Source organism: Scyliorhinus torazame, chromosome 1, assembly GCF_047496885.1.
Source record: "Scyliorhinus torazame isolate Kashiwa2021f chromosome 1, sScyTor2.1, whole genome shotgun sequence".
NCBI classification, from domain to species: Eukaryota; Metazoa; Chordata; class Chondrichthyes; order Carcharhiniformes; family Scyliorhinidae; genus Scyliorhinus; species Scyliorhinus torazame.
In genome coordinates, this window is record NC_092707.1 from 38,694,223 (window position 1) to 38,715,677 (window position 21,455).

The window sequence follows — 21,455 nt, forward strand, 5'->3', positions numbered from 1 at the left end:
AAGAAGTCCCGTTTCTGCTCAGCAAAACCTTCCTGCATAACTTGCATCAGCTGCTCCATTGACCACTGGGTCGACAAACCAGAGGTCCGGTCCTCCGCCATGCTGTCTCCCACTGCAGCTTCAGCCCAAGCCTTCTCTGTCTTTCTGTTTCTGCCTTTACGAGCACTTCTAGTCCTTCTCTCCATGCACCAATGTGGGAATTCAGTACACAATTGCCTCTGTCTTCAGTTTTACAGTTCAAGTCCGGTAGAAAATCGGGGGAAAAGGTCCAAAAGTCAGGCCCAAGCAGGAGCCACCAAATGTGCGACTTACTCCTTCATAGCCGCCACCAGAAGTCCCTCATGCGACTACTTATACCACGACCGCCACCGGAAGTCTTTGATGAAACAACTTTTACAGTGATATCAAATTGTAGTCTCAAGATTTTGACATAGCAATGATGAAAGAATGCGACATTTTCATGTCCACCTGCTCCTCCGTCCTTCTAAAAGTTAGAGGTCACTGGTTTGGGAGGTGCTGCCAAGAAACCTTTTGTCTTGTATCTTGTACCACGGGACCACATTATGTGAAAAATTTGCTAAGATCGCAAAGATAGGTGGTTGAGAAAATGTCCAGTAAACATTGCTTATTTTGACTCCCACAAAATCTTTGACAAAATATCATAAAAAGGCATTTCTGTAAGGAAATGCCCCATTCATCATAATCTGTTGAGCTGGGTTGAAAGCTAGATAGAAGGCCATAGACAGAAATCGTTGCTGATCGGTTTTGATCTTTTAGAGACTGGGTCCCAAGGATGTCCTGCTGAGGTTATCTTTACTGTTTCTATGAATTATCTATTCTAGATGTCGATCTTAGGGCTGGGCACAATTTCTGAATTTGTAAATGTGCTCGAAACCTAGATTTGGGACTAAACTAAGTAATTTGGAAGGTATGTTGTAGTGATTTTTTTTTAAAAGGCAGCACAAGTGGAAAGCACTGTGACTTCACAATGCCAGGGTCCCAGATTCCCTGCTGGGTAACTGTCTGTGCGGAGTCTGCACGTTCTCCCAGTGTCTGCGTGGGTTTCCTCCGGGTGCTCCGGTTTCCTCCCACAGTCCAAAGATGTGCAGGTTATATGGATTGGCCATGATAAATTGCCCTTAGTGTCCAAAACGATTAGATGGGGTCATGGAGTTACGGGGATAGGTTGGAAGTGAGAGCTTAAGTGGGTCGGTGCAGACTCAATTGGCCGAATGGCCTCCTTCTGCACTGTATGTTCTATATCAAGATCTGTCCAAGTGTTAGAACTTTTGGTGATTCTTTTTTTTAAATTTAGAGGACCCAATTATTTTTTCCAATTAAGGGGCAATTTAGCATGGCCAATCCACCTATCCTGCACATCTTCTGGGTTGTGGGGGCGAAACCCACGCAGACACGGGGAGAATGTGCAAACTCCACACGGACAGTAACCCAGGGCCGGGTTTCGAACCTGGGTCGTCAGCGTCGTCGGCAGCAATGCTAACCACTGCCACCGTGCTGCCCTGAACATTTGGTGATTCTGACTGTTTCAGGAAGGCCTGATGCACTGGGGAATTCTCCTTGTGGCTGGCAAATGATGTTTAATTTGGAGAAGCATAGTGTCATGCATGTTCTCTTTAGAGAAGTGTAGATTTAGTGATAATCTGATTGAAGCTTAGATGATAATAAAGTGGATGGATTGTTTAATGAGGACCACGAAGAATCCAGCACGAGTCTGTAGAACAGCAAGAAAACTTGATTTACAATAACATATATATATATATATATATATATATATATACACACACACAAAACAGCAGCAGTAAATCCCTTGCTGCTCACTCCTCTCTAGCTGGTTCCGTACTGGCCAGCTTTAGTTATGCAGGGACCTGCTAATGATTTCTCTGCCCCCCTCATTGGGGAAGCTCATACTCCCTATAGTTTGTGGGATTGTCATTGGTCCCCAGCCAGTGGTAAGCAGGCAAGTTATCACATCCCTCCTCCTAAAGTCCAAGGAATCCACCGAAGACCCTGGTGAAGGAGGGCGCGGACTCGTTTTGCCGCAGGCCAGACACCATTTGCACGAGGCGCTGGATCGGGTGGTGTGTAACGAGACGAAGAAATGAAATGAAATCAAAATGAAATCAAAATGAAAATGAAATGAAAATCGCTTATTGTCACAAGTAGGCTTCAAATAAAGTTACTGTGAAAAGCCCCTAGTCACCACATTCCGGTGCCTGTTCGGAGAGGCTGATACGGGAATGGCGCTTCCGTGATGAACGGTGTAACGGTTGTATATCCATGGCCCGTGGGACCAAGGACTCCCCTTCTGTGGCGTCCTGTGTCTCCATCTCGGAGTCGAGTCCAAAGCCTCTGTCATCTCGGCGTTCCTATCTCCACGTGGTTCTGCAACGACCTGTGCAGGCTTTGAGTGCGGCGCCAGAGGAAGATTGTGAGGAACACCCTCCACTGTGTCTGGTCTCTGCGGCTGTTGAAGTGAGCTCCGGGGGCAGGGAACCTTTGGAAGAGACGGCCTTCTGGCCCGAACGTGGTCTACATGCTTGCACTGGAGGCGACCCTGGGCTTGCACCTGGTAAGAGAGAGATCGGACCCGTTCGTCAAAAGATAACTCCATGGACCCACTGGGCACCACCAGCAAAATTTTGAATGAACACCGGGTCACCAGGTGCAAACTGCTGAATCGGCCGATGCCAAGAAAGGCCATGTCCCTGCCGTTCTTGAGTTGGCGTACTTTGAAAATGAAAATGAAAATTGCTTATTGTCATAAGTGAGCTTCAAATGAAGTTACTGTGAAAAGCCCCTATCAGGAAAAACCTGCTAAAGCGGGTGCGAAGTCTCCGGCCCACTAGGAATTCCGCAGGAGCTACACCAGTCACCGCATGTGGAGTGGTCCTATATGAAAACAAATAATGTTTTTCCATCGACCCGGAAGACTGCTTCTTTAGGCCCCGTTTGAATGTCTGCACTGCACGTTCCGCCAACCCATTGAAAGCCGTGTGATATGGAGCGGTGCGGATATGGCGTATGCCGTTTTTCTTCATGAACCTCGCAAACTCCTCACTTGTGAAAGGAGTGCCGTTGTCCATGACGAGCACCTTGGGGAGGCCATGCGTACTGAAAGACAAATGCATCTTCTCGATCGTTACGCAGGACGTTGTGCCTACCATTTTATGCATCTCTAGTCATTTAGACTGGGCATCAATTAATAGAAGGAACATGGATCCTTGAAAAGGGCCGGCGAAATCCACATGCAAGCATGCCCAAAGCCGCCCTGGCCATTCCCAGTTATGTAGGGAACGGTCGACGGAAGCTTCTGATGCTCCTGGCAAATGGAGCAGTTTTCAGCCACCTTCTCAATGTCGGTATCGAGGCCTGGCCACAAGACATAACTCCGGGCCAACATTTTCATTTTGGTCACACCCGAATGCCTGATGCCCATTGTACAAGTCCTGTAGTATCAGGCCCTGTCCATTTTCCGGGACGACCACATGCATCTCCCACATGAGGATATCGTCTTCCACGCTACATTCTGACAGTTTGGAGGAAAATGCCCGCAACTCGCCTGGGAGCTGTCTATGTTGCCCACCATACTGGACTATGTGCCGAACATTTGACAGGACTGGCTCCGTCTCGGTCCACTCTCGGATCTGTGATGCCGTGACAGGCAAGGAGTCCATAATATTTAGATTTGCAACCACCTCATCTGTCGTGGGGGTCGACATTGGGCCGGTCGACAAAGGCAATTGGCTCAGTGCATCTGCACTCGCTATCTGGGTCCCTGGTTTATGCCCCAGAGAATACTCATAGGCAGCGAGCAACAAAGCCCAGCGCTGGATCCGTGTGGAAGCAATAGGGTGGTATTGGCTTATCCTCTCGAAAAGTCCCAGCAGAGGCTTATGATCAGGCATGATAGTGAAATGGCAGCCATACACATACTGGTGGAAGCGTTTCACCGCAAAAGACCACCGCCAGGCCCTCCTTCTCGATCTGCGCGTGCTTCTTTTCCGCTGCAGTCAATGTGCCGGAGGCGAAAGCTATCGGCCTCTCGGCGCCGTTCTCCATCTTGTGGGACAGGACGGCCCCAATACCATATGGGGATGCATCACACGTGATGAGCAAAGGCATTCCAGGATCGTTGTGGGTTAGTAACCCTGACAACGACAATTGCTGTTTTACCCGCCGGAAAGCGGTTTCTTGAGGCTGACCCCAAACCCAGGTATGATTCTTCTTTAGCAGAAGGTGTAATGGGGCCAGCGCAATTGCTAGATTGCGGAGGAACTTCCCATAATAATTTACGAGGCCGAGAAAAGAAAAAAGATGCAAAGTGGCAGTCGGGGCGGGGATCTGTTGAATTGCGCGCACCTTCTCTGCGATGGGGTGCAAACCTTCGCGGTTCACCCGATAACCCAGATAGACCACTTCCTTCGCCTGAAAGACGCACTTTGTACAACGTAAACGGACTCCAACCTCTGAGAAGCGTCTCAGGACAGCCTCCAAATTTTCCAAATGTTCCTGCTCCGACGTCCCTGTAATCAAAACGTCGGCTAAGTAGACAGCGACATGCGGTAAACCTCTCAAGATGCTCCCCATGACGCGTTGCAAGATAGCACAGGCAGAGGATACCCCAAAGGGCAACCGTGTATATTCATACAGGCCCTGGTGTGTATTAATAGTTACATATGGCCGGGAGGCAGTGTCCAGCTCCAACTGTAGGTAGGCGTGACTCATATCTAATTTTGTGAACGAGAGTCCGCCTGAAAGCTTCGCGTAGAGATTTTCTATGCAGGGCATTGGATATCGGTCGAGCCGGGAAGCCATATTCACTGTAAGTTTATAGTCGCCGCATAAGTGAACTGTGGCATCTGGCTTTATTACAGTTACAATTGCCGCTGCCCAGTCAGCGAAACGGACGGGCCATATAATACCCAAGGACTCCAAATGAGTGAGCTCCCCTTCTACCTTCTCGTGCAAGGCGTAAGGCACCGGGTGTGCCCGGAAATAGCATGGCTTGGCTCCTGGTTCGACCTGGATACATCGTCTAAGTAGACAGCGACATGCAGTAAACCTCTCATGATGCCCTCCACGACGCGTTGGAAGATTGCGCAGGCAGAGGATACCCCAAAGGGCAACTGTGTATATTCATACAGGCCCCGGTGTGTATTAATAGTTACATATGGCTGGGAGGCAGAGTCCAGCTCCAACTGTAGGCTTGGCTCCCGGTTCGACCTGGATACGGGCACCCAATCCCATGTTAGCTTGTGGCTGCTGTTGAGTAAAGAGGCCAGAGTTCTGCTTCTTTCCCAAACACCTTTATTTTCCTTGAACACACTCTATACAAAACTCTATCAACACACCACACCAAACAAGTGCCACCTGCAACCTCTTTACATATCAGCATCAATTATTGGATACGTAACACCAATGAGACATCTAATTGGAATGTCTCTTAACCCATTCCTTTACACCACATGCCAACACCCATACCGCCCACCATAGACTAGCACACATGCCATTGGCTGCGGATCCCCTGCGCTGCCCGCGTTTGAGTGTCTCACTGTGCATTATCTGTCCCCTGAGGAGAAGGTGGTCCACAACCACAGGGAATGGGAGAATACCGGAGGGAGCCCACTGTCACAGGGCAGAGGGCGATGGACATGGTCAGTGGGGTTGGAGAGCGGGCAGTCGCAGAGGCAGAGGTCGTCATTGGAGATTCAAGTGAGCTCCCAGTGAATTGCAATGTCCCTGTGCCACCTATGTTCGCCACTTCCCCAACACTATGCCTATCTGCGATCTAACCATGCATCTTGTCTTTCTAGAAAATATTTTATTGAGTAATTTATCATTTTAACATTTTCCACCTCTGAGCGAACCACTGTACTGAACCCCTTAAGGTATACTTGGTTTTCTCTAGCTTAAGAAATGCTGCCATGTTACTGACCCAGACCCCGATTTTGGAGACTCCGTGTCCCTCCATCCCAGCAAAATCCATCTCCGGGCCACCAGGGAGGCAAAGACCAAAATGTCAACCTTTCTGCCCCCTGGGCTCCCGGATCTTCCGACACTCCAAATATTGCCATCTCAGGGCTCCGAGTCACCCTCCCTTCCAGGACCTCTGACATGACATCTGAAAATTCCTGCCAGAATCCCCTCAGCCTCGGACACACTCAAAATATATGTACATGATTCGTAGGACTTACCCCACACCTATCTTCCACCTCCTCAAAAAACCTACTCATCCGGGCCACAGTCACATGAGCCCTGTAGACCACCTTCAACTGGATCAGGCTAAGCCTGGCACACAACGAGGATGCATTAACTCTGCTCAGGGCCTTCTCCCATAACCCGACTTCCAACTCCCCTCCCAGTTTTTCCTCACACTTCCTCTTCACCTCTTCACCTCCCCAACTGGGACACCTTCCCACTCCATCAGTTCCTGTATATTTCCGAGACCCTCCCATCCACAAACCCTGGTTTTGACATCACCTTATTCTGTAGACCTTTAGTGCAAGGCGAGGAAAGCTCGGGACCTGCCTCCGGACAAAATCCCGTACCTGGAGGTACTGGAACCCATTCCCACACGGTAAGTTAAACTCCCCCTCTAGCTCCTCCAGGCTCGGGAAACCCTCCTCAATGAAAAGATCCCCAAATCTCTCAATCCCTGCCCACTGCCACCTCCTAAAGCCCCCGTCCAGCCCCCCGCCATTGCCAAAGGCTCCTTGGCATGGGCAAACAGTAGTGGGGAGAGTGGACACCCCTGTCTCGTCCCCCGGCACAGACTAAAATATTCTGATCGAACCCGATTTGTCCTTACATTCGCCACCAATGCCTGATGTAGCAACCGGACCCAATCCACAAATCCCTGCCCGAACCCAAACTGTCCCAGAACATCCCACAAGTAGTTCCACGCCATTCGATCAAAGGCCTTTTATGCATCCATGGCCACCACCACCTCAACCTCGTGCCCCTCCGCAGGCATCATTATTATATTTAGAAGCCGCCTAATGTTGGACGTCAGATGTCGCCCCTGAACAAATCCCGTCTGGTCCTTCTCTATTACCCACAATCCTGATCTTTGCCAGCAATTTTGGATCTACATTTAACAGAGAGATTGGCATATACGAGCCACAGCTCTCTGCATCCTTATCCCGCTTCAAAATAAGAGAAATTGATGCCTGCGATAACGTTGGGGGGAAGCACTGGCAGCTCCTTTGACTCATTAAAAGTCTTTACCAGGAGTGGCCCTAACAGCCCGAAATGGTTTTTATAAAATTCAACCGGATATCCATCTGGTTTCAGACCTTTACCCGATTGCATCACCCCTAACCAGTCCATAACCTCCCCAAACCCAATTGGAGCTTCCAAACCTTCTACCAACTCCTCATCTATCCTCGCGAACTCGAGCACTCCCAGAAACCACTTCATACCCTGCTCTCCGGCTGAGGGTTCCAATTTATACAATTTACTATGGCTCCTTTGCCATAGCTCATACCTTCCCAGACCTAGAATTCGACCTATCCAGCCTTGGCTCCAGGACTGTATTGAAATCGACCCCCATGAATCTAGGTCCGTCACCTTCCCCAGTACCCGTCTAACAAATTCAATGTCATCCCAGTTCGGGGCATATATATTTACCAAAACAACATCCATTCCCTTCAGCTTCCCACTAACCATAAATATCTACCCCCCAGGTCAGCTTCTACATTCCCCACATCGAATGCCATCCATTTATTAACCAAGATCGCCTCGTTTCAAAGCTAATCCTGAATGGAACCCATCCCTTCCTTAACCTAATCTGACCCCCCACCTTCAGATGTGTCTCCTGCAACATGGCAACGTCTGAAGTGTGAGAACACACGGGCCCTTTTGACTGGCCCATTCAGTCCCTGAACGTTCCACGTGACCAGCCTGGTCGGGGGAGCATCCCGCCCCCCTCCCCTGCCACTCAACCATAATCTCTCCTAGGCCAGTCTGCGGCCCATATCCCGCACCTCCCCCTGCCCCGTCAGCAGTATAATCAACTCCCCCTCCCATCTCCCCCCACATCGATCTTCAGCTCACCCCCTCACTTTGCTTCCATGAACTAGCCCGCCCAGCTTGGCAGTCCCCACCCATGGCGCCTAGCATCCTATCCCCCCCACTGATACCCTCCCCTCGCTCTTAGTGCAAACAGTCAAAACAAAGGCAAGAAGTAAAAACAAACAAACAATCCCTCCCAAGGTCCAAACACAAAGGCCCTTCCCTTCTCTCTTAACAAAGCACAGGATATCGGCCTAACCCCAAACAGAACCTAAAAACTGAAAGAAATCGGAAAGAAATCCAAGCACCATAAACCCAAAGTTTTTCACAATATAGTTCAGTTCTCCTCAATTAAAGTTCAAGGTCATCCTTCTCCTGCCAGTCCATTCTCCTTCATAAAGTCTGCTGTCTCCTCCGCCGAGCCAAAGCACAACTCCCAGCCCCCATAGGTCACCCATTGGTGGGCCGGGTACAGTAGTCCGAACTTTTTGCCCTTCCTGTACAGGGCCGACTTGACCTTATTAAAACTTGCCCTCCTCTTCGCAAGCTCTGCTCCCAGGTTTTGGTACACCCGAATCTCCACATCTTCCCAAGTGCTTCGCCTCGTCTGCCTGCGTTTCTTGTCTAGGAACCGATGCAATTGTTCCACATGCAGCGGTATATCAGATGGAGGTAGGAATCTCCAAGGGGGCGGACGGCCGGAGGGCGACCTGACCCTGGGGACTAGCTGCCATCCAAATGGGTCTAGCATTTCTGAAACGGCAGTTTCATCAATGTTGGAGATGCAGGTGCAGAGCCGGGGCCCACAGGAGGGAGTGCCAGCAACCATCCAGCACCTGCAGGTGCAGTTGGAGGAGTTCAACTGCTTGCAGGAGCAGGAGACGGTGCCGACAATGTGTGCCACACAGTCCAACACCGCATGGGTGGCGTCCGTGGTGGAGGCCTTGGATGTGAAAATATCAGCTGTGGCTCAAGATGTTCAAGGCCTGGGGCACTCTGTGCGGGTGGTGACCGAGGCACAGGACAGGGCGGCCATGTCAGAGGCAGCCATGTAACATGGCCACATAGACATTGTCGTGGTGCTCCAGAGCTTGGCCCACTCACAACAGGTAATGGCTGTGGGCGCCTAGGACATTGGCCTGGCGTTGACTGACCTGAGCCTGTCCCTGAGTACATGGCACAGTCCCAGAGGGATGTGGCACCGGCCCTGTGTGCCATGGCTGTGAACATGGAGGTGATGGGGCCCATGCCAGTTACTCTCGCTGGAACACCGTAACACCTCTGAATTGTCCCCCACCTGTCCCTGGCGCATCCGATGGGCAGCAGGCACAACAGGGTGACAGCATGCTACCTGTGACACCTGGAAGACTTGCTCCAAAGGATGGTGTTGCTCGTTGTGTCTTTACTTAATTTGCTCTGTTATACCCTTTGCTCTAGAGTCGCCAGGTAATAAGAACATAAGAACTAGGAGCAGGAGTAGGCCATCTGGCCCCTGGAGCCTGCTCCACCATTCAATGAGATCATGGCTGATCTTTTGTGGACTCAGCTCCACTTTCCGGCCCGAACACCAGAACCCTTAATCCCTTTATTCTTCAAAAAACTATCTATCTTTATCTTAAAAACATTTAATGAAGGAGCCTCTACTGCTTCACTGGGCAAGGAATTCCATAGATTCACAACCCTTTGGGTGAAGAAGTTCCTCCTAAACTCAGTCTTAAATCTACTTCCCCTTATTTTGAGGCTATGCCCCCTAGTTCTGCTTTCACCCGACAGTGGAAACAACCTGCCCGCATCTATCCTATCTATTCCCTTCATAATCTTATATGTTTCTATAAGATCCCCCCTCATCCTTCTAAATTCCAACGAGTACAGTCCCAGTCTACTCAACCTCTCCTCGTAATCCAACCCCTTCAGCTCTGGGATTAACCTAGTGAATCACCTCTGCACACCCTCCAGTGCCAGTACGTCCTTTCTCAAGTAAGGAGACCAAAACTGAACACAATACTCCAGGTGTGGCCTCACTAACACCTTATACAATTGCAGCAGAACCTCCCTAATCTTAAACTCCATCCCTCTAGCAATGAAGGACAAATTCCATTTGCCTTCTTAATCACCTGTTGCACCCGAAAACCAACTTTTTGCGACTCATGCACTAGCACACCCAGGTCTCTCTGCACAGCAGCATGTTTTAATATTTTATCATTTAAATAATAATCCCTTTTGCTGTTATTCCTACCAAAATGGATAACCTCACATTTGTCAACATTGTATTCCATCTGCCAGACCCTAGCCCATTCATTTAGCCTATCCAAATCCCTCTGCAGACTTCCAGTATCCTCTGCACTTTTTGCTTTACCACTTATCTTAGTGTCGTCTGCAAACTTGGACACATTGCCCTTGGTCCCCAACTTCAAATCATCTATGTAAATTGTGAACAGTTGTGGGCCCAACACTGATCCCTGAGGGACACCACGAGCTACTGATTGCCAACCAGAGAAACACCCATTAAGCCCCACTCTTTGCTTTCTATTAATTAACCAATCCTCTATCCATGCTTCTACTTTCCCCTTAATGCCATGCATCTTTATCTTATGCAACAACCTTTTGTGTGGCACCTTGTCAAAGGCTTTCTGGAAATCCAGATATACCACATCCATTGGCTCCCCGTTATCTACCGCACAGTTAATGTCCTCAAACAATTCCACTAAATTAGTTAGGCACGACCTGCCCTTTATGAACCCATGCTGCGTCTGCCCAATGGGACAATTTCCATCCAGATGCCTCGCTATTTCTTCCTTGATGATAGATTCCAGCATCTTCCCTACTACCGAAGTTAAGCTCACTGGTCTATAATTACCCGCTTTCTGCTTACCTCCTTTTTTAAACAGTGGTGTCACATTTGCTAATTTCCAATCTGCCGGGACCACCCCAGAGTCTAGTGAATTTTGGTAAATTATCACTAGTGCATTTGCAATTTCCCTAGCCATCTCTTTTAGCACTCTGGGATGCATTCCATCAGGTCCAGGAGACTTGTCTACCTTTAGCCCCATTAGCTTGCCCATCACTACCTCCTTGGTGATAACAATCCTCTCAAGGTCCTCACCTGTCATAGCCTCATTTCCATCAGTCACTGGCATGTTATTTGTGTCTTCCACTGTGAAGACCGGCACAAAAAACCCATTCAGTTCCTCAGCCATTTCCTCATCTCCCATTATTAAATCTCCCTTCTCATCCTCTAAAGGACCAATATTTACCTTAGCCACTCTTTTTTGTTTTATGTATTTGTAGAAACCTTTACTATCTGTTTTTATATTCTGAGCAAGTTTACTCTCATAATCTATCTTACTCTTCTTTATAGCTTTTTTAGTAGCTTTCTGTTGCCCCCTAAAGATTTCCCAGTCCTCTAGTCTCCCACTGATCTTTGCTACTTTGTATGTTTTTTCCTTCCATGTGATACTCTCCCTTATTTCCTTAGATATCCACGGTCGATTTTCCCTTTTTTTACCGTCCTTCCATTTTGTTGGTATAAACCTTTGCTGAGCACTGTGAAAAATCACTTGGAAGGTTCTCCACTGTTCCTCAACTGTTTCACTATAAAGTCTTTGCTCCCAGTCTACCTTAGCTAGTTCTTCTCTCATCCCATTGTAATCTCCTTTGTTTAAGCACAAAACGCTAGTGCTTGATTTTACCTTCTCACCCTCCATCTGTATTTTAAATTCCACCATATTGTGATCGCTCCTTCTGAGAGGATCCCTAACTATGAGATCCTGAATCAATCCTGTCTCATGACACAGGAGCAGATCTAGGACCGCTTGTTCCCTCGTAGGTTCCATTACATACTGTTCTAGGAAACTATCGCGGATACATTCTATAAACTCCTCCTCAAGGCTGCCTTGACCGACCTGGTTAAACCAATCAACATGTAGATTAAAATCCCCCATGATAACTGCTGTACCATTTCTACATGCATCTGTTATTTCTTTGTTTATTGCCTGCCCCACCATAATGTTACTATTTGGTGGCCTATAGATTACTCCTATCAGTGACTTTTGCGCCTTACTATTCCTGATTTCCACCCAAATGGATTCAACCTTATCCTCCAAAGCACCGATGTCATCCCTTACTGTTGCCCGGATGTCATCCTTAAATAACAGAGCTACACCACCTCCCTTACCATCCACTCTGTCCTTCCAAAAAGTTTGATACTCTTGGATATTTAACTCCCAGTCGTGACCATCCTTTAACCATGTTTCAGTAATGGCCACTAAATCATAGTCATTCACGATGATTTGCGCCATCAACTCATTTACCTTATTCCGAATACTACGAGCATTCAGGTAAAGTACACTTATGTTGGCTTTTTTACCTCTGTTCTGAATCTTAACACCTCGATCAGTAACCTCTCCTAAGTTATATTTCCTCTTAACCTTTCTCCTAATTTTCCTTGTCGTTGAACCCATATCTTCATGTAACAACCTGCCACGTTGCTTACCATTTATGTTTTCACTTCCCGTTTTATTACTTTTAGTATTCCTGGTCTTATTCACTGAGCTCCCCTCAGTCACTGTACCTTGTACTGTCGCCCTTTTTGATTTTTGACTGTGGCGTCTCTGCCTCACACTTTCCCCCTTACTGCCTTTTATGTCTGTCCCTATTTTACTACCTTCCAACTTCCTGCATCGGTTCCCATCCCCCTGCCTCATTAGTTTAAACTCTCCCCAACAGCTCTAGCAAACACCCCCCATAGGACATCGGTTCCAGTCCTGCCCAGGTGCAGACCGTCCGGTTTGTACTGGTCCCACCTCCCCCAGAACCGGTTCCAATGTCCCAGGAATTTGAATCCCTCCCTCTTGCACCATCTCTCGAGCCACATATTCATCCTCTCTATCCTGACGTTCCTACTCTGACTAGCTCGTGGCACTGGTAGCAATCCTGAGATTACTACCTTTGAGGTCCTACTTTTTCGTCTAATCCTAGCTCCCTAAATTCAGCTTGTAGGACCTCGTCCCGTTTTGTACCTATATCGTTGGTGCCTATGTGCACCACGACAGCTGGCTGTTCACCCTCCCCCCCCCCAGAATGTCCTGCAGCCGCTCCGAGACATCCTTGACCCTTGCACCAGGGAGGCAACATACCATCCTGGAGTCTCGATTGCGTCCGCAGAACCGCCTGTCTATTCCCCTTACAATTGAGTCCCCTATCACTATAGCCCTGCCATTCTTCTTCCTGCCCAGCTGCGCAGCAGAACCAGCCACGGTGCCATGAACCTGGCTGCTGCTGCCTTCCCCTGGTGAGCCATCTCCCTCAACAGTATCCAAAGCGGTATATCCGTTTTGCAGGGAGATGACCGCAGAGGATACCTGCACTGCCTTCCTACTCTTGCTCTGTCTTTTGGTCACCCATTTACTATCTCCCTCAGAACCTTTCACCTGCGGTGTGACCAACTCGCTAAACGTGCTATCCATGACGTCCTCAGCATCGCGGATGCTGCAAAGTGAGCCCATCTGCAGCTCCAGAGCCGTCAAGTCGTCTAATAGGAGCTGCAACAGGACACACTTCTTGCACGTGAAGGAGCCAGGGACAGTGGACGTGTCCCTGAGCTCCCACATCGCAGACGAGGAGCATGACACGGGTCTGAGATCTCCTGCCATGTCTTAAACCTTCGGTTAACTTCAACAACTACAATTTCAATAAAAAAAAACAAAGAAAAAATAAATAAATATACCAATGAAAAGAAACAGAAAAACAGAAACACTACTTACCAGTCACTTACCAGGGATAAAAAGCACTTCCTCCCCACCCAGCTTTGAATTCCCACCTAGATTCAAATTCCCAAACTCACTCTTTGCTGTCTCACTCTGGCTGTCTTCTCTCTGGCTCACTGGGAGAACTCACTGGGAGTGAGTTTACAAGTGGCTCTTTTTAAACTGTCCTGAATTGACTCCCCTCCCCCACCTGCTTTTAGATCAAGGTAGATTTAAGTGACTGACACTTAACTGCCAACCAGTTATGTGAGTGGGTGGGGCAGCCCTTGTTAGCCTACACTGCACAATACTACCTTAATTTAAATTAATTTAAACTCCTGAAATTTAAAAAGGAGTTGCCTTACTGATTCAATTCAATTCAATTCCCACCTAGATTCAAATTCCCAAACTCACTCTTTGCTGTCTCACTCTGGCTGTCTTCTCTGGCTCACTGGGAGAACTCACTGGGAGTGAGTTTACAAGTGGCTCTTTTTAAACTGTCCTGAATTGACTCCCCTCACCCACCTGCTTTTAGATCAATGTAGATTTAAGTGACTGACACTTAACTGCCAACCAGTTATGTGAGTGGGTGGGGCAGCCCTTGTTAGCCTACACTGCACAATACTACCTTAATTTAAATTAATTTAAACTCCTGAAATTTAAAAAGGAGTTGCCTTACTGATTCAATTCAATTCAATTCCCACCTAGATTCAAATTCCCAAACTCAATCTTTGCTGTCTCACTCTGGCTGTCTTCTCTGGCTCACTGGGGGAACTCACTGGGAGTGAGTTTACAAGTGGCTCTTTTTAAACTGTCCTGAATTGACTCCCCTCCCCCACCTGCTTTTAGATCAATGTAGATTTAAGTGACTGACACTTAACTGCCAACCAGTTATGTGAGTGGGTGGGGCAGCCCTTGTTAGCCTACACTGCACAATACTACCTTAATTTAAATTAATTTAAACTCCTGAAATTTAAAAAAGGAGTTGCCTTACTGATTCAATTCAATTCAATTCAATTCCCACCTAGATTCATATTCCCAAACTCACTCTTTGCTGTCTCACTCTGGCTGTCTTCTCTGGCTCACTGGGAGAACTCACTGGGAGTGAGTTTACAAGTGGCTCTTTTTAAACTGTCCTGAATTGACTCCCCTCCCCCACCTGCTTTTAGATCAAGGTAGATTTAAGTGACTGACACTTAACTGCCAACCAGTTATGTGAGTGGGTGGGGCAGCCCTTGTTAGCCTACACTGCACAATACTACCTTAATTTAAATTAATTTAAACTCCTGAAATTTAAAAAAGGAGTTGCCTTACTGATTCAATTCAATTCAATTCAATTCCCACCTAGATTCATATTCCCAAACTCACTCTTTGCTGTCTCACTCTGGCTGTCTTCTCTGGCTCACTGGGAGAACTCACTGGGAGTGAGTTTACAAGTGGCTCTTTTTAAACTGTCCTGAATTGACTCCCCTCCCCCACCTGCTTTTAGATCAAGGTAGATTTAAGTGACTGACACTTAACTGCCAACCAGTTATGTGAGTGGGTGGGGCAGCCCTTGTTAGCCTACACTGCACAACACTACCTTAATTTAAATTAATTTAAACTCCTGAAATTTAAAAAGGAGTTGCCTTACTGATTCAATTCAATTCAATTCAATTCCCACCTAGATTCAAATTCCCAAACTCACTCTTTGCTGTCTCACTCTGGCTGTCTTCTCTCTGGCTCACTGGGAGAACTCACTGGGAGGGAGTTACAAGTTTATCTTTTTAAACTTTATGATACCACCACAAGGTTCAAGTGCTGATCAATAACTCTATACACCAGTTAGTAAGTTTCAAATCAAAACACATGTATTGTACACAGTCAATCACTACTCATGTATATAACTCTACTTACTAGACCTATCTCTAACACTAAGAGGCCTATGCTTAGCTTTGGAACGGGCCCACCACGTCAGGGGAACAAATGGCCTTCCGTTCGATTCTGAGTCTGCAGGCTTCAAAGCTGGTATAGACTGGTAGCTGGGAGCGCCTGTCTCGTAGCGTGCGTTGACTGGAGACTTGGTTGGTGCAGCTGCTAGGCAGGTCACGGTCAAGGGTTGTTTCGAACTGCTGAGAGTCCCTGCCAAGAAGGACGAATTGAACTTGGGGACTCTATTTTATAGTCCCCAGGGGCTTCGCGCCCTTTTGGGCAGACCCCGTACCTGGTTCCAAGTGATTGGACTAAGTTCTGATCACTTGGATCCATTTCTCCAATACTGGGGCTGTTCCCTGATCGCTGGGCGGTTCCTAAGTGTCCGTTGGCCTTCCTTTGTCTTGGCTCCTGCTGGCGCCGAGGAGTCTGGCTTGGCCTTGTTTATCTTAACTGTTTCCAGTTGTTCTCGGGGATCGCTCATCAATATGTAGATGGTTGTTAGTTTCAGTGCTGTCTGGGTTCCTGCAAGTTCTGATATACAGGAAACTTTGCACCTGCTTGCTTTTCCTGCGTTTGACTGAATTTCCCTGCATTCTTAGCGGATCTCCATTTTAAAGTCAGGAAGTGGCCAACCCAGGTGACTACAATGGCTATCCAAGTGGACTCGGCTTTCATGGCGAGATGTGCAGCAGGTCACCTCCACTTATCAAAGCATCCCTACAGTGCAGAATGAGGCCATTGAGTTTGCACTTCGAAGGCACCGCCTGGGGAACCAACAAGAAGGTTCGTTAGGGCACGTTAGGTCAGAAGGTTAGACATCAGTTAAGTTGGCACGGGTGAAGCACATAGGTTAGCGATAGGGGCTAAGGCTCAATACTTGTTTACACACGGTAACACAGCGGGGGGGGGGGGGGGCGTCACGGTAGCACAGTAGTTAGCGCTCCAGCTTCACAGTGCCAGGGTCCCAGGTTCGATTCCCGGCTTGGGTCACTATCTGTGTGGTGTCAGCATGTTCAGCACGTGTCTGCGTGGGTTTCCTCCGGGCGCCTCAGTTTCCTCACACACATCCCGAAAGACGTGCTTGTTAGATGAATTGGACATTCTGAATTCTCCCTCAATGTACCCGAATAGGTGCCAGATTTGGCGACTAAGGGATTTTCACAGGAACTTCATTGCAGTGTTAATGTAAGCCTACTTGTGACACGAATAAATATTATTGTATGTCACAATAAAAACCTGTTCACCTATGTGCAGAACAGCCTCGGTCCTCTGTCTGAAGAGTGTGAGGGATGGGCTGAGCAGAGGGTGTGCCAGGTTAAGGGGAGGGGGAGGGGGCGGTTTTAGGGACTTGGGAGGCTGGTGGTGTGGAGCGTGGATGTTGGAGTGGGACACGGACCAAGACCCTCAGGGCAGTCAGAGGTTACCGCTGGGGGTCACCCTTGGAGGCGGCAAGGGACAGAGCCAAATATGTGGGGGTGCCATGTGGTCGGGCCTACCCGGTGAGTATCCACCACGGCACACTGCCCCAATACCCAGCCCCGTCTCCAACCAGGGACCCTGTCCCCACCACCGTCACCACAGGGGTTTGATGGAGTTGCCAGCACGCATGCAGGGATCACAAAGGTGGATGGTGGAATGTGCTAGAGTCAGACTTTGGCGTCATCAGCCATGACCGCAGCAGATAACCCCTGCCGCCAAGGAGCCAACCCTTAACCCAAGCACCCTTGCGAGTGCCAGGATGAAGGCGTCATGCATCCATCCTGGGTGTCAGGTGCTGACGTGCATGATGTGCAGCTGTTGGTCATACACCAACTCCACATTGAGTGAGTGGAATCCCTTCCGGATTGTGAAGGGCACCCTCTCTTGATTGTAGGGAGACATACATCCTGTTGGTCAATCCCTGGACCTGGAGCATCACAGCGATGGCTTCCCGGGCAACTTGGTGGGCTCGGTCCATATTCAGGTGGATGTATTGTGCCACCCGGGCATATAGGACCTCTGTTAAGGTGCAATGCACCTGAGCATGGAGGTTTGGGAGATGCCAGACTGAACCCCACTTGGAAGGACCCCGTGGCATAAAGGTTCATGACGACCGTCACCTTGGCGGCCACTGGGAGTGGTTGTCCTCACCCATATCCCCGCGGCTCCAGATGCACCATAATGCATCAGATATGTCGTACGGTCTCCCTGGTCAGCCAGAGTCTTTGGTGACACCCTTGGTCTGGCAGGTCCTCGAACGACAGGCACAGCCAGTATACACTGGGCTGATGCAATGCCCCCGTCCTCAGCCAGTTGAGCAGTCGGCTCTGGCATCGTCACTGGCTGGCCCCTGCTCCTGCAGGGCAGGCTCCGGATCTGAAGGGCCGTCCCTGATCAGCTGCTGCTCGTGCAGCCACAGTGCATCTACCAGTTCTGTGGTGACTAGGCAGATGCCGACCACTCCTGGTTCGACTCGGAACTCCATTATTAGCAGGGGTGAAGCACAGGCATGTATTCCTGTGCCCAACCAGGTCCAGCAGGCTGCACGGTGGCCCTGGCTTGCAGTGCAGCCCCTATCCCCGTAGATTCCCATCCCCCTTCACCATTCCCACCCCCGGCCGTTCACTCTGACACTTTGCCCTCTGCACCCCATCCCTCTAAACCCACGCTCCATCCCTGCTGCTTGAGTACTGGTGGCTGACACTACCCATGCCAGGGATACGCTCTGTGGCACCTGCCCCTGTCATGGGTCCTACCCTGTGTGGTCAATTGTGGGGGGCTTTCTTGGGTGGGCCATGTGATACCCAACCAGCCGGGTGGTACCAGGTGTGTTGGGGAGGGGTGGGCACAGTGCGCCACTGACCGACTCCATGTGTGCGGGCAGGGTAATAGGTGGGATGAGCCAGTGGGGTGGGCACCTTTTGGGACCCTAACTGTGATGCACTCTGGATCTTATGTGCGGTGCACCTGCTGCGCCTACTTATCTGTGGACAGCAGGATGGATGGGGCAGGGGAGCAGTGGACAGGCAGGGCTTGATGACGGCTGGTGGTCCTGTGGGGTGGGCTTGCTGATGGTGTCACTGGTGAGGCATCTGCCCTGAGAGGGGACGTTTTCCTGGGTGTGCATTGATGATCACGGTGCATTTATCCGTCAGTCGAGAGGTGCTCTGCTGCTCGTCGGCTGCCCCTGCAGTCGGGCAACACCTCGGATGATTGCACTGGGGTGAGCCAACACCTGGTGGGCCACGGGCTGCACTGGGCCACACCAATTCCGTTGATGGGCTGGATGGGGTCTGTCGGCTCCTTGGGGGGGTGGGCTGGGGGGGGGGCGAGGACACCCATATGGCCAGTGGCGCATTCCGCATCTACGGGCCACAGTGGGCTGTCAGTGGGGTGTACAGCCAGATGGTTGCCTTGCTGGCCACGGCATAGGCGGTCCATGCCCAGAGACTCCAATCCCGGGAGGACACCCTGACCCCATGGCTTTTCCCCTGGTTGTCCCCCCATTCCACCCCCCCCAGCCATGGCAAACAACCCGCAGCCAGTGGCACAACTGTCAGCCTACAGTTGCGCTTTGGGGACATTACATACCTCCTCTCTTTTCCTGTGTAGCCATGGTGCCTGGTTCCAGATTTTAAATACCACAAGTGAACCGCCCCGTCATCACTTCTGCGTGGCGGAGGCAGAGCATCGTGTGAGGCTGGAGACTACCAGTTTGGGCCTGGTAATGAGATGTTAATGCATGCTTCTGTACATTTTGCATGTCCATGCTGTGACGCGCGGAGTGGACCGCATTCATTTGCTATCGAGGCGCCGGAGCATGGCGTTCCGTTGGGCACCTAGTGCCGACCTCAATTTTCGGTTGTCGCCTGATTCTCCGCTGAACGCAATTTGCAATTCTGGCATTGCTGGATGGAGAACCCTGCTCCAGGTCTTTCTTCAATGAAATAGCACTGGGAGGACAAGGGGTCCAAATTTTAAGTTGTATCAGGCTAGATGTACATTAGATTGGTTAGGTTGGAAATATATTGTCTCTCCTTCACTGGAATTCTTCCATAACAGCATAGTGGATGTACCTACACCTGAAGGACTGCAGCAGATCAAGAAGGTAACGCACCACCATCTGCTGATGGGTAACTAGGGATGGGCAATAAATGCTGGCCTAACCAGCGACGCTCAAATCCCGTAAATGAATGTCAGGATGTGATTCTTTTTTCAGAATATTAAATCCAAAGAAGTGTAGGTTAGGTGGATTGGCCGCTTAGTGTATAAAAATATGCAGGTTAGGTGGGGTTACGGGGAGTGAGCCTGGGTAGGATGCTCTTTCAGAGGGTCGGTGCTGACTGAATAGGCCAAATGACCTCCTGCACTGTAGGAATTCTATGGCTCTGTGGAAAATAAATAATTTTTGGTGGGGTGAAAATATTGTCATACAATGGGCATCACAGGTGTATGGGATAGGCTGAATGTCCCTGTCCATGCTTGTAACTGCCATTTTGTTCACCCCAGATCAATTATTTTCCCAATTTACAGCTAATATTTTGACACTTACATTTTTTCATGTTCTGTTTCAAGACCTTTGCCTGGAATTTCTGCAGTGGTATTCCATACCTCTTGTAGGAGCTTTTTAGCTGAAGATCATTGAAACTTCCAGAGAAACATGAACAGCTAACAATAACCACTGTCTGCTTCTTTAGAGTTTCTGTTCACTTTACAGGAGAACCATTTAAATAAAAAATTTAATGAACACAATTCTTTTTTTTTACCACTGAAGGGGTAATTTAGCCCGGCCATTCCACCTGTCCTGCACATCTTTGGGTCGTGGCCCTTACAGACACGGGGCGAATGTGCCAACTCCACACGGACTGTGACCCGAGGCTGGGATCGAACCTGGGTCCTTGGCGCCATGAGGCAGTGGTGCCGAACCCGTCACAGGAAATTCTTCCCCATCCCAGTTTTCTATTGATTTCATCTGGATTTTGAACTAAAATATTGGTTTACTGAAACTCCTAACTTTGTTTTCCATCTCTGCATATCAATTCCTTCTGTTCCTGAAGCACAGTTAATCTTCCTAAATTTGATGAACTGTAGACAGAAACTGGAAGAGAACACACCGAGAATAAATGCTGCCGACATGGTTGTTTCGTATTTCATCTCTTACTTTTGATGAATTGTTGCCTGATATAATTTTGTCCAATTTTTCCATACCCTTCAAAGTTCAATATTAACATGATAATATGTTATAAAATGAGAATCAATGTATGTCATATGATGATTCAAATATATTTCAGATGTGGAAACTGGTCAAGGGAAGAATGCTCTACCTGCAAAGAAAAAATCATCTCCTTTCGTATCAGGTACACTATCACATTGATGAATTCATTTTATTAAAGTGTGGCTGGCAGGTTAGATATCAGCTGTTTGAATGCAATCTGCCTGTAACAGTGGTTACATCTCAAAAAGATAATTCAGCGGTTGTGAAATGCTTTGGAACTGTACAAATTCAACGGCCGTGAACTTGTGCTCTATGGCATAGCTAGTGCCAACACTATGGAAGCCTTGAACTGAAAAAGTGGCGGCTGGTATGATTCCAGTCACCTCAAGTGTGGATGGCACGGCATTGCTTATCTTGACTGAATGGGTGGTAATGTGGGCATACTATGCAAATGCTGGAATCATGCAGTTTGGGCAGATTGTGACCTCAAACTATTCCTAATGCTGATTTTGCACACAATCCTGTTATGTTGTCAGCTCTGTTAATGTCCTCTTTTCAACAAAATCAAC

At 48.8% G+C, this 21,455-nt stretch overlaps 1 long non-coding RNA gene across 1 annotated transcript in view; it reads left to right on the top strand.

Annotated features, from left to right (window-relative positions):
- The window catches only part of LOC140429385 (uncharacterized), a 107,450-nt gene extending 86,431 nt beyond the window's left edge, over positions 1–21,019 (top strand). The window contains exon 4 of the long non-coding RNA XR_011949070.1: positions 20,963–21,019. This is a non-coding gene — a long non-coding RNA (uncharacterized lncRNA). The remainder of the gene's footprint in view (positions 1–20,962) is intronic.
- Positions 21,020–21,455: the final 436 nt, after the last annotated feature.